A 20,242-nucleotide genomic window follows, 5' to 3' on the forward strand; every position below is an offset into this window, starting at 1 on the left:
TACTCTCCAGTTACATCCCATCTGCCGCAGATGCCCAGAAGCTGGCCCCATATGTCCAACCTGGTCTACCGTCCACGGATCTGTGAGTTACCTTGTCCCCTGACTAAGTGATGACCTCCCTGAAACTTGGAACATTTAATGTGGGAGGTTTCCACTCCCCTGCAAAAAGGAAAAAAATCCTGCTGTACCTTTCCAGAGTGGGGATTGAGGTAGCGTTCTTGCAAGAAACACATCTGGTCCCAAACGAGATACTTAAATTGAATACCCTAGGATGGCAGGTTTTGTCGTCGGCTCCCTATAATTCTAAGGCTAGGGGAGTGGTCACCCTAATAAAGAGATCAATACCAACTGAGATACATTCATCTCAGTCTGACCCAGGGGGAAGATACACAATAACTGACGTGACTATACACTCCACACGATACATTCTTGCAAATATTTATGCCCCTAACACTAATCAGAGCCAGTTTAACATAGACATGGTAAGGAGATTGCTACCCTACGCACACCAGCAAATAGTCCTGGCAGGAGATTTCAATCTGACCACCTCAAACATACTTGACAGAAATACCACTATACCCTCTAGACGACAGACATCCAAATATGGTATCCAATATTTGTTGACCCAATTACATCTCGTGGATGTTTGGAGGGCGTGCCACCCGGTTGACCGGGAGTACACGTGTCTCTCGGCAGCACACGGTTCCCTATCCAGGATAGATTACGTGCTGATGTCTTCGTCCCTATTCCCAAGGGTTCAGGACTCAGCACTGGAGCCTATAACTCTATCAGACCATGGGATCAGCTGGGTGGCACTCGCGACATACATTGATAGAGGCCCGGTGAGACAGTGGCGTTTCCCATCACAACTAATTGACTCGGAAAATTTCCGTAATATGCTAGAGGCAACCTGGATGGATTACAAACATTCCAACACACAGGCTGAAGAAAACACTCCTCTTCTATTCTGGCAGGCTTCTAAGCCGGTTCTCAGAGGCTCAATAATATCATACACCTCGAAACATAAAAAGGAATCCCAGAAGCTTTATTTAGAATCTCAAACCAAACTAACTGAGTCATATCAGATATTTCAAAAATACCCCACTAGGACAAACAGGGCTCAGTACGAGGAACAGAAATCCCTTTTCGATATTTTACTGTCTAAAATGGAGTCTAAACTCACATTTCTATCCCAGGCCAGATTCCACAAACATGGTAATAGAGCGAGTAGACTTATGTCAAATCTGCTACGAGGCCAACACCCTCCTACCATTATACAAGCACTTCAGAAAACAGATGGCACAGTAGTGCACTCTGGCTCGCAAATAGCAGACACCTTGCATTCCTTTTACGGAAAATTATACTCCCAACCCCAAACAGACCTACAGGAAAAAGAGAAATTTTGGGATTCTTTAACACACCCAACACTAAGTGTAGACTCCTCACACGCACTAACAGCCCCAATAACGGAAGAAGCAGTCCTAGCCACCATTAAAACCCTCAAAACAGGAAAATCCCCAGGCCCGGATGGGCTAACTAATGAATATTACAAGCTTTTAGCCCCTAAGCTAGTCAAACCCCTATGCTCTCTTTACAATGCAATTCTACAGGGTACACCCCCCCCGCTATACTTCAACTCAGCTATCCTAAAAATCATACACAAACCGGGTAGAGACCCTCTCCTCCCGAGCTCTTATAGACCCATCTCCCTCCTAAATACTGACTATAAAATCTTCACAAAGCTTTTAGCTGATAGACTCAAACTTAAACTCCCCACACTGGTCCACCCTGACCAAACAGGATTTGTATGGGGACGCCATTCAGTACTTAATGTACGGAAGGCCCTCACAGCAATGCAGTGGATAGAGTCGGTCGAGCCCACGGACCCACACGCCCTGCTCTCTTTAGACGCGGAAAAGGCGTTTGACCTAGTCGATTGGGACCACCTATTCCATACCATGAGACGATTCGGACTCCCAACCGAGTTTGTCCGCACAATCCAATTATTATATGATAACTCTACTTCCCAAATATTAACCAATAATTATTTATCAGCCTCCCTCTCAATATCAAGAGGGACAAGACAAGGGTGCCCACTGTCGCCATTGCTCTTTGCTCTGGCGATTGAGCCTCTGGCGGTGGCTCTGAGGGCATCCCAGGACTTCCGGGGTATAATGGTACATACATCAGAAGTCAAGATAAGCCTTTTCGCGGATGACATCTTATTGTTCATCTCCGACCCCGACACTTCCATCCCGGCAATACAAGACATAATATCTCATTTCTCCCAGTTTTCAGGATTCAAAGTAAATTATGACAAGTCTCGCTTACTACCCTTCCACTCCTCCCAAGATTTTTTCTCCTCCCCCTCGTTCACCTCACAATTTACGATATGCCACCCCACCCTTAAGTACTTGGGAGTCCTGATCCCAAACAAACTAGAAGACCTTTACGCTGTTAATTTTCCTCACACATATTCAGCAGTAGAAAAACAGTTGATGGGATGGATGACACTCCCTTTATCACTCGCAGGCAGGATAACAGTCATAAAGTCAGTTGCTTTCCCTAAACTTTCCTACCTACTACAAATGTTGCCCCTCCAGTTGAAAAAATCAGACCTACAAAAGTTCAAGACGCTATTTATTAAATTCACCTGGGCGGGCAAAAAGCCCCGCATCCCTTTTGACCGACTTCGCCTCACAAAGCAAGACGGAGGTCTCGCTATGCCAGACATACAGGCCTTCTCACTAGCATCACACTTCAGATACATAACAGATTGGTTTCTGGGCAGAGCAGAATATACGATCCCCGCTCTGGAAGGACAGCTATTTCAGTCATTCTCCCCGGCAGCGCTCCTCCATGCTCCGGTCAAGATGATTCCCAAGCAGATCAGGGAGTCAGTACTGTTTGGGGACACGTACAGGTCGTGGAAAAAAATAAATAAGATACTGCATAGAAACCCTACGTCCTCCTCATTCACTTCACTATGGGGTAACCCATTGTTTATCCCCGGCATAGATAATATTGAGTTTAAGGGATGGAGAGACAAAGGAATCACCAATATCCGTAAACTCTTTGATCCAGGCGGCAATCTAATGCCATTCTCAAAATTAACAGAAAAATATGGCATCCCAAATAAGCAATTCTACATGTATCTGCAATCCAGACACTTTGTTCAGACTCAGGTGCACCCTATGGATAAAAAAGAGATCGCTGACCCCATAGACCTCCTCCTCAGACCAGAATGTGTGATGGGATATAGGATACGTTACCTTTATTCCTCACTGATCACTGCTGACGTGGAACGTCATCATAGACAATTACACGAAAAGTGGCTAATAGATGTTCCTGATCTTACGGCTCCTCCCAGATTGTTTAACAAACTCACATTTACCATGAAGCATCTACAATCCATATCCTTACAGGAAACACATATCAAATTCATCAATAGGGCATATATTGCCCCGGTACAAAGAGCTCATTTTGTCCCCGAAGACACGGGGGCATGCTATAAGTGCCAAAAAACAAAAGCCACATACTATCATAACTTCTGGGAGTGTCGTAAGATCCGAAATTTCTGGGATAAGCTGATGGGTTACATTAATGATACATATACTCTGAAACTACAGAAAAATCCATTGGCTTGTCTGTTTTTACAGTTCCATACGTGGGATCTAGGCCCTAAAAAACCACAGATCATACCAATCCTTACGATCATATTAACTCTAGCAAAGAAACTAATTCTTCTACATTGGATCCATAGAAGAGCCCCCTCTATATTAGAATTGAAAAAAGCTATCCTCAATATATTGTTTTATGAGAGACAGAGCACATTAACAGACTTAGAAAAGGGTGCCCTTCGGTTTTACAAGAAATGGGAGCTATATATCAGGAGTCTGGATCAGACTATGCAGGAACGCATACAGAAACTTTTTGAAACTACCTCTTGGTACCTCCTACGGCGAATAGCCGGAGAATAGAACATAATGATAATCTTGAAAAAAAAAAAAAAAAAAAAAAGAGAATGACAAACCGTGAGATACTGAGTTGCAAAACCCGAATATTGATTTAGAAGGGAACCCCCCCCCCCCCCTAACTCTCCCCACCTCCCCCTTTTCCCCTTGTTGTTTAATTAGATGAGTATATATATTAAAGTAAGAGTTAATCTTTGATTACTGTTAAAGTCAGATATACGGCCATTTGACATCTATGAGAATTATTCATAAGAGAAAATACTCCCTATTATAACCGTTTGGTTTAGAGCTAACAACAAATGTCCAGTGAGATTTAACGGGAGTGATGATACAAAATAGTCCTCTAGACATGTAATAGGTATAATGGCAGTCTTGTTATTCTTTGAGTTCATTCCAGCTCAGTTTTAGTTTATTTGTAATTTTTAACATCATTAGGATCAGATAGGCGAAAAACACACAAAACCCCATCAGGGACATGGGAGTTAAAGAATAGGAATAGAATTGACACACTGAGCCTATAGAGACATAGATAATGTATTAAGAAAATGTATGTTATTCTAAGAATACTCTTGTATATTGTAAACTGCTTATTTTGTGTTCTCAAATAAAAATTGTTTATCAAAAAAAAAAAACTCCAATCCGTCACTCCCAGTTTTCTATATACTTCCCAAAATACATAAGAACAATAAACAACCCCCCGGACGTCCTATTGTAGCAGGCACAAATTCAGTGACAGCGAACCTCTCGGAGTTTGTGGACCATGCTCTGTCACAACTGAAGGGCTGGATGAAGTCGTGTGGTGTGTAGCAACCGGAGACGGACCAGAGGAGGAAGGATTAAATCGTGCAGGTTTAATAATAGAATTCATAAATGAAATAATACAGACTTGAATACTTTCTTAAAGTGGCAGTTAGTGGTAATAAGACTTGAGCCAGCACGGCACTTTGAAAGAAGAAAAAGTTCATTGAAACAATAACAGTTCACATACTGCGGACAGCAGGCTGGGGTCTTGAGAAATGAAGAAATCCGGAAAGAGAATGTACTTGATGGTAATGAGGGATCCTTGAAGACTGAAAGAAGCTGGATGATGACAGAAGAATGGGAAGTTGCTTGGAAGCAGACGGCTTGAAGGGCTTAGGCCAGGAAGCTCAGGGATGCAGGCAGAGACCAGACTGTGGAGAGAACTGGCAGCGATGGGGTTAAGCTGAATCGAGTCCAACACAGAGCACTGAAGCAAGGCACCAAGTCAGGAGAGGTGAGTCAGAGAGCCGGAGTCAGCTGGGAGCTGTGAACACCTCTGGAGACTCTTTGTACTGACACTGAACAGGCCTAGGCAGATCCCCTATATCCCTAGAGGGCGGCTGCCATTGGCTGTCAGGTCAGTATGGGCGGAAACCTCAGACAAGGACCAATCTGCTATTTGCCCTTAACCAAGATGGCGGCGCCGGCCTCCCGGCGCCCTTACAGCACATACCGCTACACTTGCCGGCGTCCCACGCTGCCTGCTGCCCACCAGACTGCCGCTGCCTGCTGCCGCTGAACTGGAGACCACTACACGCTAGCCGACGGCGGGCGCGAACGGGTGAGTAGTAAGCCCGCCGCGCACCGCCACGGCTGAGTGTGACAGTACCCCCCCCTTTCTGGGTGACCCCAGGGCACCTACGCACCTTGTGTGGATTCCTTTGAAAGAATTGTCTCACCAGACGGGGAGCATGGAGATCTGCAGCATCAACCCAGGAATTCTCTTCAGGACCGAATCCAAGCCACTCTACCAGATACTGAAGATGGGTATTGCGGCAACGTGAGTCGATAATGCGCTTCACCTCGAACTCTGTCTCTCTCTCTGAGCCAATCTTGGGCGGTTTAGGCACCTTTTCCTGATATAAGTTCAGACGTAAAGGTTTCAAAAGAGACACGTGAAAAGAGTTTGATATCTTTAAGGAAGAAGGGAGCTGTAGTCTGTAGGCCACCGGATTAATTACCTGAGTGATTGGGTACGGCCCGATGAACCGAGGAGCCAGCTTCATGGATGGTAACCGAAGGCGTATATGGCGGGTAGACAGCCATACTCGATCTCCAACCTTCAACTTAGGAGCCGCTCTTCTTTTCCTGTCTGCCATCCTTTTATATCGAGCGGATGCTTTGAGGAGAGCGGTATGGACGTCTGACCAGATCTTTGCAAACTGTTGTAGGGAAGAAGCAGCTGCAGGGACATCGGGCAATGATAGATCTGAAAACTCTGGAGATCGGGGATGTTTGCCAAAGACAGTAAAAAAGGGAGTGGTGCCGGAGGATGAATGATAGGAATTGTTGTGCGCAAACTCCGCCCAAGGCAGAAGGTCTACCCAGTCGTCTTGAGAGGAAGAGATGAATAAACGAATGAAGGCTTCCAAGTCCTGGTTGACACGTTCTGTCTGCCCGTTGGTTTGTGGGTGGAAAGCAGTGGAGAACTTGAGCTTGACTTGTACAGCGGAACATAGGGCCCTCCAAAACTTTGCGACGAACTGCACGCCACGGTCAGATATAATTTCTTTGGGCAACCCATGGAGTTTGAAGATGGTGGAAATGAAGAGCTGAGCCAACACTGGAGCAGATGGAAGGCCTTTCAATGGGAAGAAGTGCACCATCTTTGAAAACCGGTCAACCACCACCCAAATTACTGTATGCCCTTTGGAGGGAGGAAGTTCGCAGATAAAGTCCATAGACAGGTGGGACCATGGTTCTGTTGGTATGGCTAGAGGTAGAAGAGGGCCGACAGGAGACGTTCTGGAGGACTTATGCTGAGCGCACTTTACACAGGAGGCGACGAAGGTGGTTACATCGCGACGAATGGTAGGCCACCAGTATGAACGCAACAGGAACATTAAGGTCTTCTGTGCCCCGGTATGCCCTGCGAAACGGGAAGCGTGTGCCCAGGACAGCACTCTCTTTCGGAGACTGAGGGGAACGAAGGTCTTGCCTGGTGGAGGTGAAGGCTGGACTGTTACTTGAGCAAAGACCAGAGGATCGAGGATGGGTCGAGGAGGAGTGTCAAGATCAGCTGAAGTTTCAAAAGAGCGTGAAAGAGCATCGGCCTTGGCATTCATCGTCCCGGGTCTGAATCTGATTTGGAAATCGAAGCGTTCGAAGAACATGGCCCAGCGGGCTTGACGAGCTGTAAGACATTGGGCGTGCTTGAGGAATGAGAGATTCTTATGGTCGGAGTACACAGTAATTTTATGTCGTGCCCCCTCCAGGAGGTACCGCCACTCCTCCAACGCAGATTTGACTGCCAGTAACTCCTGCTCTCCAATGGGGTAATTCTTTTCTGCTGGAAGAAACTTCTTGGAGAAGAAGGCACAGGGAAGAAGCACCTGGTCCTCCCCTCTCTGCGACAAGATTGCCCCCACCCCCTCTGAGGATGCGTCCACCTCAAGAATAAAGGGTTTGTCGAGGTTTGGCTGAAGAAGGATTGGGGCGGAGACAAAAGCATCCTTTAGTTGTTGGAAGGCTTGGGAGGCCTCAGGTGACCACTGACTCGGATCAGAACCCTTGCGGGTTAGAGCTGTAAGAGGTGCAGCAAGGGTGGAGAAGTTCCGGATGAAACGACGATAGTAATTTGAAAAGCCCAGGAACCTCTGGATGCCTTTGAGCGTTGTGGGCGCTGTCCAGTCTAAGATGGCTCTTACTTTTTCTGGATCCATCTCTATCCCAGTGCTGGAGAGGATGTGGCCAAGGAATGGAATGGAAGTGACCTCAAAGACGCACTTGTCTAGCTTGCAGAATAATTTATTTTGGCGAAGGCACCGCAAGACCTCAGCTACTGTTTGCCGATGGAGATGGAGGTTAGACGAGAAGATGAGGATGTCATCGAGATACACCACGATGGAATGATATAGTAAATCTCGAAATATGTCATTTACAAATTGTTGGAAGACGGCTGGAGCGTTGCAAAGACCAAATGGCATCACCAGGTATTCGTAGTGGCCATCTCGGGTGTTGAAAGCCGTCTTCCACTCATCTCCAGATCGGATACGGATCAAGTTATACGCCCCTCTTAAATCCAGTTTAGTAAAGATGGAAGCCCCTCGGATTTTGTCGAATAATTCGGTGATAAGAGGTAAAGGATAGCGGTTCTTGATCGTGATATCGTTCAGGCCCCTGTAATCGATACACGGCCGGAGGGTTCCATCTTTTTTTTTCACAAAGAAAAACCCCGCTCCGGCTGGCGAAGTGGACGGGCGAATGAACCCCTTATCCAAGTTTTCTCGAATGTAGTCAGACATGACTTTGGTCTCCGGCAGAGACAAGGGGTAGATGCGGCCCCGCGGTGGGAACTTCCCAGGTATCAACTCTATCGGACAGTCCCAGGAACGATGAGGCGGCAGGGTATCGGCACCTCCCTTGCTGAAGACGTCAGAAAAAGAAAGATATGGTGTGGGTAACAAGGGTGGAGCTGATGAAGACAAAAGACTGGGACCTCCTACTTCTTGAGGATTAGTTTGATGGAGTGGAATGACACGAGGCATGCAAGTAGTTAGGCAGTTCGTACCCCAGGCTGTGATCTCCATACTGGTCCAATCAATGTGAGGGTTGTGCTTAGTAAGCCATGGTAGGCCCAGGACTACCTGGTGTGAGGATTGAGGAAGGACAAAAAATTCAAGAGTCTCTTGATGTAAGGCACCGATGAGAACTGTCACTGGATCGGTTTGAAGGGTGATTTGCCCACTGCTGATGCGACTCCCATCTACTGCAGTGAGGGCCAACGGATGGGCCAAAGGTTGCACCGTCAAGGAATGTTGCTGGACGAAAGAAGAAGAAAGGAAGTTCCCGGCTGCTCCGGAATCTAGTAGAGCCTGGATCTTGATTTTTCCCTGAGGGCACACAAGGGTAACAGGAATGGTGGGCACAGTTGAAGAGGGAGATGAAAGCAGGACTCCTAACCTGACCTCCCTCGGGGAGGTTAGGAGCGGTCGTTTCCCGGACGCAGTGGACAGGAAGCCAACAGATGAGCGGAAGAACCGCAGTACATGCATAGATTCTCACAACGTCTACGGGACTTTTCCTCCACGGAAAGCCGAGAGCGGTTGATCTGCATGGGTTCGTCTGGTGGTGTGGTTGTGGAAGGCCCAGATCTAGGAACAGGAACAGCGTTGGTGGTGAGACGAGGGCGGAGACGATCGGAGCGATTTCTCTCTAGTTGACGCTCCTGCATCCGTAGATCTACTTTGTTGCACAAGGAGATGAGTTCAGCCAAAGTAGCAGGAGAGTCATGGGTAGTTAATTCGTCCTTGATACGACCTGCCAGCCCATTCCAGAAGGCGGAGATGAGAGCCTCTTCGTTCCACTTTAATTCCGAAGCCAGAGTCTGGAACTGCACAGCATATTGTCCCACTGAACGACTACCCTGGCGAATCCTCAGGATCTCAGTAGCGGCAGACGACACTCTGCCAGGTTCGTCGAAGATGCGACGGAAAGAGGTAATAAAAGCTTCATAGTCATTGAGCAGGGGATCAGCACGTTCCCAGAGAGGGGACACCCAGTCCAAAGCCGACCCTGCCAGGAGAGACACAATATAAGCCACCTTTGCCTTGGAAGTAGGAAAGTGAGAAGACTGTAAGGTGAAATGCACATCGCATTGGTTCAGAAACCCACGGCATCCTTTCGGAGAACCATCATATTTGCTGGGGGTTGGTAATTGCATGTGATGAGGAACTATTGGTCCAGGTGTAGAAACAGGGACTGGAACCTCTGGAGCTGAAGCCACAGAAACTGAGGGAGCCGTCTGGGGCGGAGCCAAGACCTGAAGGAATTGAGCCACTTGACGTTGGGTAGCCTCCACTTGCTCCAGACGAGCCATGATGCTGTGAAGTGCGTCCGCCATGGAAGCCTGTTCTTCACCCGACTCCATCGGGTCAGTACAAACTGTCACAACTGAAGGGCTGGATGAAGTCGTGTGGTGTGTAGCAACCGGAGACGGACCAGAGGAGGAAGGATTAAATCGTGCAGGTTTAATAATAGAATTCATAAATGAAATAATACAGACTTGAATACTTTCTTAAAGTGGCAGTTAGTGGTAATAAGACTTGAGCCAGCACGGCACTTTGAAAGAAGAAAAAGTTCATTGAAACAATAACAGTTCACATACTGCGGACAGCAGGCTGGGGTCTTGAGAAATGAAGAAATCCGGAAAGAGAATGTACTTGATGGTAATGAGGGATCCTTGAAGACTGAAAGAAGCTGGATGATGACAGAAGAATGGGAAGTTGCTTGGAAGCAGACGGCTTGAAGGGCTTAGGCCAGGAAGCTCAGGGATGCAGGCAGAGACCAGACTGTGGAGAGAACTGGCAGCGATGGGGTTAAGCTGAATCGAGTCCAACACAGAGCACTGAAGCAAGGCACCAAGTCAGGAGAGGTGAGTCAGAGAGCCGGAGTCAGCTGGGAGCTGTGAACACCTCTGGAGACTCTTTGTACTGACACTGAACAGGCCTAGGCAGATCCCCTATATCCCTAGAGGGCGGCTGCCATTGGCTGTCACGTCAGTATGGGCGGAAACCTCAGACAAGGACCAATCTGCTATTTGCCCTTAACCAAGATGGCGGCGCCGGCCTCCCGGCGCCCTTACAGCACATACCGCTACACTTGCCGGCGTCCCACGCTGCCTGCTGCCCACCAGACTGCCGCTGCCTGCTGCCGCTGAACTGGAGACCACTACACGCTAGCCGACGGCGGGCGCGAACGGGTGAGTAGTAAGCCCGCCGCGCACCGCCGCGGCTGAGTGTGACATGCTCTTCAACCAGAGGTAGTCAAGATCAAGTCTTATTTGAAAGATACCATAGATACCATCAACTGTATTACTCAGATAGTATGGGAAAAAGATGACCTCTTTGTAACAGCAGTACTCCATAATCAACCATCAAACACGAATCACAGCGGTCGAATACCATCTTACAAAAGCAGGTTTGGACCAAAACAAAATAGATTTCCTGAAAGATGCCATAGAATTCATCCTAAACAATAATTTTTTCTGGTTCAAAGAGCGGTACTATCAACAAACAACAGGTACCGCTATGGGAACTAAGTTCGCCCCAGCTTATGCGAACATGTTCATGGGCTGGTGGGAAGATCATAATATCTGGACAAACAACATATACAGAGAACAAATTAAAGTTTGGAAAAGGTACATAGATGATATTATGTTTGTGTGGAGAGGTGACCGGTCAATGTTGGAGGAATTTTGCAATATTCTTAATCATAACAACCATAATATAAAACTTACCTTTAACATTAGTGACACCGAGGTACAGTTTCTGGATCTATGTATTTATGTAAAAGAGGGAAAATTACATACAAAAAATTATACGAAACCTACAGACAACAACAATTATATCCCGATGACAAGCAATCACCATCCAACATGGTTAAAAGGCATTCCTTCAGGGCAACTCCAGAGAATACGACGAAACTGCTCTGAAGTGACAGTATTTCAAGAACAAGCGAAGGAAATGAAAAACCGCTTCATGGAAAAAGGCTATCAAGAAAAAAAGATTGATGAGAAAATAGAAGAACTAAAAGTCCAAGACAGAACGTCCATGTTGAAATATAAAAATAATAAGAAAAAAGCCAAACCAAAACTAGCTTTCATCACAAAATACAACAACCAACACAAAGAAATAGAAAAAGCATTCAAAAAACATTGGCACATCCTAACTATAGACCCGTTGTTAAAAAATCACATTGGAGACAAACCCACGTTTATTTACAGGAGGGCGGAAAATCTAAAATCTAAAATAGTGAAAAGTGCAAATCCAGAACAAAGAGATGGGAGAATTAAAACTAAAGGATTCCATAGGTGCGGCATGTGTCCTATGTGCAAGACACACAAAAATACCCCCACTAAGGTAACAGAATTTACAGCCACAGCCAATGGATCCGTTTTCAAAATTCAAGAATTTATAACCTGTAATAGCAAAAACTGCATATACGTAATCGAATGCTCATGTGGCCTCCAATATGTGGGCAAAACAGGTAGAACTCTGAGAGAGAGATGGGCCGAATATGCCCGGAACATCAAAAAGGGCATGACAGGCCATCTCCTCTCAGAACACTTTAAGAACAAACATACTTGTTCCACACAGGAAATAGCCAAAGTGATTGGTATTAAGAAAGTAGTGGGGAATTGGTGTGAAAAAGGATGTGACATAACACTAGCTCAAAATGAAATGAAATATATTTACAATATGAAAACCCTAACACCCAACGGCCTAAATGGCGACTTTGAGGTAAAATGGTTCCTCTAATCACCAAAAGGAAGCCTCAGCCAGATATTCAAATAAACCTTTTTTATATTAAAAATCCCCTTTCATATCAAAAATCTGAGAGTATATCCAGAATTATATATACAGAATCCTGTCTCTTTTTTTTGATACATAGTATCGTCATGACAACGTCTATCACGGCAACATGGCCGTGCGTGTCACCATTTAGGGAAGTAATGATATATCAAATAAAATGGCGGTGCGTGTCACCGTCCTACGAGTTAGAAGAATGCCTCTGACACTAACCAATATGGCCGTGCGTTCCACGGCGCGCTCCGATGTTATTTCCGGGTATACACATACCGGAAGACGTGTAAACACGTAAAGCTCGCATCAGAGCATAGACGCGAGTACCCCCGCACTACACAGGCATCTACTATACCATACTGTTTAAGAGCCCCCGTGGGGCAGGCGAGATACAGGTTACAGGGCGGTATGCCCATAGATGGACTTCCGGTCCTCATTTCCGGTGATCTAATTGATATGTTTGTTCAGATCATGAGTTTATGTGTTTTTTAAGATATATGTATATTCATGGAATATGTCCATCTGCAGCATTTATTATTACACCGATGTTTTATGAATTTGATGTATTATGAAAGAGTTGCCAACCTCCCACACCCACCTGTGACAAGGGGGAAGGGGAGGAGACCTAGGGTATTTAAACCCTGTTTGGATTCACATACAGCACCACCTTGATAAAGACCTGAGGGTCGAAACGCATCGGTGCGGTGCTGCTGTTTTTAAGGTATATCCAGTATATGTTCTTTGTGAGAGACCCTTGGTATTGGTGAGCATTCCCGGGTATATAACATCTTTTTGTGACTCCCGAACCTGGGCCTTAGAACAATCCATAACAACTGGTATACAATTTTTAACATTTCGGAAATCATTTTTATGTATATATGAATTTACCTTTTTTACAATAAAACTACGTGAAAAATTTACTGGAGGTGTGTCCGTGGTTAAAGATACCTTGATGTGAGGATCCCCATATAGCTTAAAGTAAGCATACAAGTAAGAATACCTATCATAAAGATACCCTGATGTGTGTTGAAAGCCCCTGATATATGTAAGCATACATGTACGCCAGCTTATATACAAATCAGACAACACGTGGTGAACCCTTAAAGATAGAACAACACTGGAAAGAAGGAGGGAATTCTGAGTGACCCTAAAGACCCCAAAAAACTATAACTGTATTGAGAAACAGGACTACACATTGTGTTTTTCTCATTTGTGTTTTTTTGCATATACCCATCTGGAGGAAAATAGAGAACTTTTTTGTGGACTCTGGAGACGTGAGCATCAGCTCCTAACAGTGGGCGCTTTTCCTGTCTTTTGTATTTGAAGCATATACAGACATTTATACACCACAACAAAATCAATATTTATTATATCAGTCAATAATTTTTTTTAAATATAGATGGCAAAATAATAAAATAAATTAGTGGTAACCATCACCCATGTGAGTATTTGGGGTTATTTGTAACATAAATAAACATGCTGGGCATAAATACTGTCCATGCAAGGTCTTGAACGCCTGTCCATCATTTCCTTTGTAGATTATCCATCCCAAAGTGCTACCACACCACAGCACTCCAGACCAATTGGTGCCGATGCAGAGGCTGCAGGTAATAAAAAAAAATTACACCATTACACATACAGTACACACAACCATGTCACATACACAATAACCTACATTACATTCATCTCCTGCTGCTACATATCAACGGAAATGAATGTAATGAGAACCAGCCATCACTTATTATCAATGTTATCATTACATTAAGTCACGTGGTACATGTGTAAGTACATAATACCCATTGTTATGTGACGTAACCCTCAATACACCTTAGTAACATCTAACTACACATATACTGCACTAGTATGCTTGAATACTTACCAACTTTTCTGTATCCACAGGAACATCACAACTAGGGCATCAACACACAGAATCATTGCAAATGATGGACGACGAAATGAAAATAATTCTCCAGCCTATCAAGTCGTTTTCACCTGAAGAAGACACCATCTCAACATCACAGACTGATAAGGCAACAACTGTGGTGACACCCAACCAACCCCCACTCACCCAATCACCCCACACACCAACTACCCCTGCAGAAATAGCTAACTCATTGCATAATTTTAAAAGTAAGCAGATTGAGTTCATGGCCATGCAAAGCCAGCAAATTGGCAACATACAAGGTTACATTAGAAACTTGTTCCAGCAAGTCAAAAAAATGACCACCAGTGTACGTGTTGCTGTGGGCACACAAGTCCGGATGGCTACTACCCTGGACACACGTTTGTCTGAAATGAGTAATGCCCTATGGCAGGGCTGGGCAACACCGGCCCTCCAGATGTTAATGAACTACACAGCCCAGGATGCTTTGCATTATTTTTGCTATGTGGCCATGCTGAAACTGATGCAAGGCATGCTGGGATGTGTAGTTCATCAACATCTGGTAGGCCGGTGTTGCCCAGCCCTGCCCTACGGGAACACAATGGTCATATTGCCACCCTTAGTGAAACTATTCTTAGCCAAAATCAAGCTATTACTGCACAGACCAATGCCTTAATTGCTATGCAGGGTCAAATTAATCATATGGAGCTTAATTTGTTAGGGGCACCTACATCTACTGTAAGTAGTGTTTCAAGTACACCAAGTGATGGCTCACCCACTTCACCCCCTGGGTCAGGTGCCAAGGGAGGATGTGCGCGTGCTCAGATATCCAAAAAATGAGCCATTTCATCACACATTTAGTAAGCACTTGTAATTTTCTTTTTTTTGTTGACATGCCAAAATGTTTGGCCCACTAAAAGGAGCCTTATTTTTTAAATACACGAGTAAAAATGTCATTTACCATACCAATGTCTCGGTGATTTATTTACTGCTAATGTATTTTTGGTAATACTTAAATGGTTTAATGGTAATACTGTATGTAGGCAGGGGCGGATTGGCCATTAACCCCTTCCTGACAGAGCCAGTTTTTGCGTTCCTGACAGAGCCCTTTTTTTCAAATCTGACATGTATCACTTAAGTGGGGATAACTTTTTTTTGCTTTTACTTATCCCAGTGATTTTGAGATTGTTTTTTCGTGACACATTGTACTTCAAATTAGTGGTAAATTTGGGTCGATACAGTCTGTGTTTTTTTGTGAAAAATACCAAAATGTCGTGAAAAAATGGAAAATTTTGCAATTTGCAAAATGTTAAATTTTCTGCTTGTGAGACAAATAATCATACCACTCAAAATAGTTAATAACTAACATAGACCATATGTCTACTTTATGTTTCCATCATAATTTCAACTTCCTTTTAATTTTTTTGGACACTAGGAGGCTTACAATATGAATAGCAAATTCTCAAATTTTCAAGAAAATTTCAAACACTGATTTTTTTAGGGACCAGTTCAGTTCTGATGTGACTTTGAGGACTTGTATGTAAGACACCCCCATAAATGATACCATTTCAAAAACTGCACCCCTCACAGTATTCAAAACAGCATTTTGGAAGTTTGTTAACCCTTTAGGTGTTTCACAGGAATTAAAACAAAGTGTAGGTGAAATTTCAAAATTTCATTTTTTTTGCAGATTTGCAATTTTAATACATTTTTCTAAGGAACACAGTACATTTTACTAGAGAAATGTGACTAAAAATTGATTCCCCCAATTCTTTTGTTTTCATAAATATCCTATATGTGGCCCTAGTGTGCACGTTGACCAAACCACAGGCTTCATAATAGAAGGAGCACCTACTTGATTTTGGAGCCTCCTTTTTATGAGATTATTTTTTAGGCACCATGTAGGTTTCTAGGCACCATAAGATGCTAAAATTTAGGAACCCCCCCACAAGTGACCCCATTTTGCAAACTACACCCCTCAGGGAATTCATCTAGGGGTATAGTGTACATTTCAAACCCCCAGGGGTTTCACCAATTGTGGTACAACTGGGCAGTGAAAATGAAAAATTAAATTTTTTACACAAAAATGCAGTTCTGGCTCAAAATTTTTCATTTTCAGAAGGTATGAAGGAGAAAAAGCACCCCAAAATCTGTGCCCCAATTTCTCCCGAGTACGGCAATGCCTCACATGTGACCAAAAAATACCATTTGGGTGCATGGCAGGACTCAGAAAGGAAGGAGTGATTTTTGGATTTTGCAGCTCAGATTCTGGTGGAATGTTGGTGGGTGCTATGTTGCATTAGCAAGACCCCCCAAGCACCAATACAGTGGAACCCCCCCACAAGTGACCCCATTTTGCAAACTACACCCCTCAGGGAATTCATCTAGGGGTATAGTGTACATTTCAAACCCCCAGGGGTTTCACCAATTTTGATACAACTGGGCAGTGAAAATGAAAAATTACATTTTTTTACACAAAAATGCAGTTCTGGCTCAAAATTTTTCATTTTCACAAGGAATGAAGGAGACAAAGCACCCCAAAATCTATGCCCCAATTTCTCCCGAGTATGGCAATGCCTCATATGTGACCAAAAAATACCAGTTGGGTGCATGGCAGGACTCAGAAGGGAAGGAGTGATTTTTGGTGGTGGAATGTTGGTGGGTGCTATGTCGCAATAGCAAGACCCCCAAAGCACCAATACAGTGGAACCCCCCCACAAGTGACCCCATTTTGCAAACTACACCCCTCAGGGAATTCATCTAGGGGTATAGTGTACATTTCAAACCCCCAGGGGTTTCACCAATTTTGATACAACTGGGCAGTGAAAATGAAAAATTACATTTTTTTACACAAAAATGCAGTTCTGGCTCAAAATTTTTCATTTTCAGAAGGTATGAAGGAGAAAAAGCACCCCAAAATCTGTGCCCCAATTTCTCCCGAGTACGGCAATGCCTCACATGTGACCAAAAAATACCATTTGGGCGCATGGCAGGACTCAGAAGGGAAGGAGTGATTTTTGGATTTTGCAGCTCAGATTCTGGTGGAATTTTGGTGGGTGCTATGTCGCATTAGCAAGACCCCCCAAGCACCAATACAGTGGAACCCCCCCACAAGTGACCCCATTTTGCAAACTACACCCCTCAGGGAATTCATCTAGGGGTATAGTGTACATTTCAAACCCCCAGGGGTTTCACCAATTTTGATACAACTGGGCTGTGCAAATGCAAAATTACATTTTTTACACAAAAATGCAGTTCTGGCTCAAAATTTTTCATTTTCACAAGGAATGAAGGAGACAAAGCACCCCAAAATATGTGCCCCAATTTCTCCCGAGTACGGCAATGCCTCACATGTGACCAAAAAATACCATTTGGGTGCATGGCAGGACTCAGAAAGGAAGGAGTGATTTTTGGATTTTGCAGCTCAGATTCTGGTGGAATGTTGGTGGGTGCTATGTTGCATTAGCAAGACCCCCCAAGCACCAATACAGTGGAACCCCCCCACAAGTGACCCCATTTTGCAAACTACACCCCTCAGGGAATTCATCTAGGGGTATAGTGTACATTTCAAACCCCCAGGGGTTTCACCAATTTTGATACAACTGGGCAGTGAAAATGAAAAATTACATTTTTTTACACAAAAATGCAGTTCTGGCTCAAAATTTTTCATTTTCACAAGGAATGAAGGAGACAAAGCACCCCAAAATCTGTGCCCCAATTTCTCCCGAGTATGGCAATGCCTCATATGTGACCAAAAAATACCAGTTGGGTGCATGGCAGGACTCAGAAGGGAAGGAGTGATTTTTGGTGGTGGAATGTTGGTGGGTGCTATGTCGCATTAGCAAGACCCCCAAAGCACCAATACAGTGGAACCCCCCCACAAGTGACCCCATTTTGCAAACTACACCCCTCAGGGAATTCATCTAGGGGTATAGTGTACATTTCAAACCCCCAGGGGTTTCACCAATTTTGATACAACTGGGCAGTGAAAATGAAAAATTACATTTTTTTACACAAAAATGCAGTTCTGGCTCAAAATTTTTCATTTTCAGAAGGTATGAAGGAGAAAAAGCACCCCAAAATCTGTGCCCCAATTTCTCCCGAGTACGGCAATGCCTCACATGTGACCAAAAAATACCATTTGGGCGCATGGCAGGACTCAGAAGGGAAGGAGTGATTTTTGGATTTTGCAGCTCAGATTCTGGTGGAATTTTGGTGGGTGCTATGTCGCATTATCAAGACCCCCCAAGCACCAATACAGTGGAACCCCCCCACAAGTGACCCCATTTTGCAAACTACACCCCTCAGGGAATTCATCTAGGGGTAAAGTGTACATTTCAAACCCCCAGGGGTTTCACCAATTTTGATACAACTGGGCAGTGAAAATGAAAAATTACATTTTTTTACACAAAAATGCAGTTCTGGCTCAAAATTTTTCATTTTCAGAAGGTATGAAGGAGAAAAAGCACCCCAAAATCTGTGCCCCAATTTCTCCCGAGTACGGCAATGCCTCACATGTGACCAAAAAATACCATTTGGATGCATGGCAGGACTCAGAAGGGAAGGAGTGATTTTTGGTGGTGGAATGTTGGTGGGTGCTATGTCGCATTAGCAAGACCCCCAAAGCACCAATACAGTGGAACCCCCCCACAAGTGACCCCATTTTGCAAACTACACCCCTCAGGGAATTCATCTAGGGGTATAGTGTACATTTCAAACCCCCAGGGGTTTCACCAATTTTGATACAACTGGGCAGTGAAAATGAAAAATTACATTTTTTTACACAAAAATGCAGTTCTGGCTCAAAATTTTTCATTTTCAGAAGGTATGAAGGAGAAAAAGCACCCCAAAATCTGTGCCCCAATTTCTCCCGAGTACGGCAATGCCTCATGTGTGACCAAAAAGTGTCAGGACTCAGAAGGGAAGGAGTGATATTTGGATTTTGCAGCACAAATTCTGGTGGAATGTTGGTGGGTGCTATGTCGCATTAGCAAGACCCCCAAAGCACCAATACAGTGGAACCCCCCCACAAGTGACCCCATTTTGCAAACTACACCCCTCAGGGAATTCATCTAGGGGTATAGTGTACATTTCAAACCCCCAGGGGTTTCACCAATTTTGATACAACTGGTGAGTGAAAATGAAAAATTACATTTTTTTACACAAAAATGCAGTTCTGGCTCAAAATTTTTCATTTTCAGAAGGTATGAAGGAGAAAAAGCACCCCAAAATCTGTGCCCCAATTTCTCCCGAGTACGGCAATGCCTCATGTGTGACCAAAAAGTGGCAGGACTGAGAAGGGAAGGAGTGATATTTGGATTTTGCAGCACAAATTCTGGTGGAATGTTGGTGGGTGCTATGTCGCATTAGCAAGACCCCCAAAGCACCAATACAGTGGAACCCCCCCACAAGTGACCCCATTTTGCAAACTACACCCCTCAGGGAATTCATCTAGGGGTATAGTGTACATTTCAAACCCCCAGGGGTTTCACCAATTTTGATACAACTGGGCAGTGAAAATAAAAAATTACATTTTTTTACACAAAAATGCAGTTCTGGCTCAAAATTTTTCATTTTCAGAAGGTATGAAGGAGAAAAAGCACCCCAAAATCTGTGCCCCAATTTCTCCCGAGTACGGCAATGCCTCACATGTGACCAAAAAATACCAGTTGGGTGCATGGCAGGACTCAGAAGGGAAGGAGTGATTTTTGGATTTTGCGGCTCAGATTCTGGTGGAATGAATGGTGGGTGCTATGTGGCATTAGCAAGACCCCCGAAGCACGGTGAAATGATGAACCTAAAAATCCATAGATGTGTGGTATATTTTAAAACACTCCTTTATACATAGGCCGGGTTTGTCGGGGCAAGTGTCACACTGGAAAATAGTTTGCTTTCTTATTCCCTTTTTATAGCAAACTTTGCACCTTTTTTGTGTCCTGCCCTTTTTTCCAGTGGAGGGGATTTCATCAGGAAAATGCTGCCCTGGTACAATACGGGGGCCAGTACTAGAAGTACTGGGGCCCTCTGCCTGCTGGTTCCCAAATACTAGGCCCTTTATGACT

At 44.5% G+C, this 20,242-nt stretch overlaps 1 long non-coding RNA gene across 1 annotated transcript in view; it reads right to left on the bottom strand.

Moving 5' to 3' along the window:
* Positions 1 to 13,247: 13,247 nt before the first annotated feature.
* Positions 13,248 to 20,242, bottom strand: part of LOC146060232 (uncharacterized) — a 31,990-nt gene continuing 24,995 nt past the window's right edge. The window contains exons 3-4 of the long non-coding RNA XR_014470404.1: positions 14,178 to 14,290; positions 13,248 to 13,899 (exon numbers count right to left, since the gene is read on the bottom strand). This is a non-coding gene — a long non-coding RNA (uncharacterized LOC146060232). The remainder of the gene's footprint in view (positions 13,900 to 14,177; positions 14,291 to 20,242) is intronic.

Source organism: Crinia signifera, chromosome 2 (genome assembly GCF_055691185.1).
Source record: "Crinia signifera chromosome 2, ASM5569118v1, whole genome shotgun sequence".
NCBI lineage: Eukaryota > Metazoa > Chordata > Amphibia > Anura > Myobatrachidae > Crinia > Crinia signifera.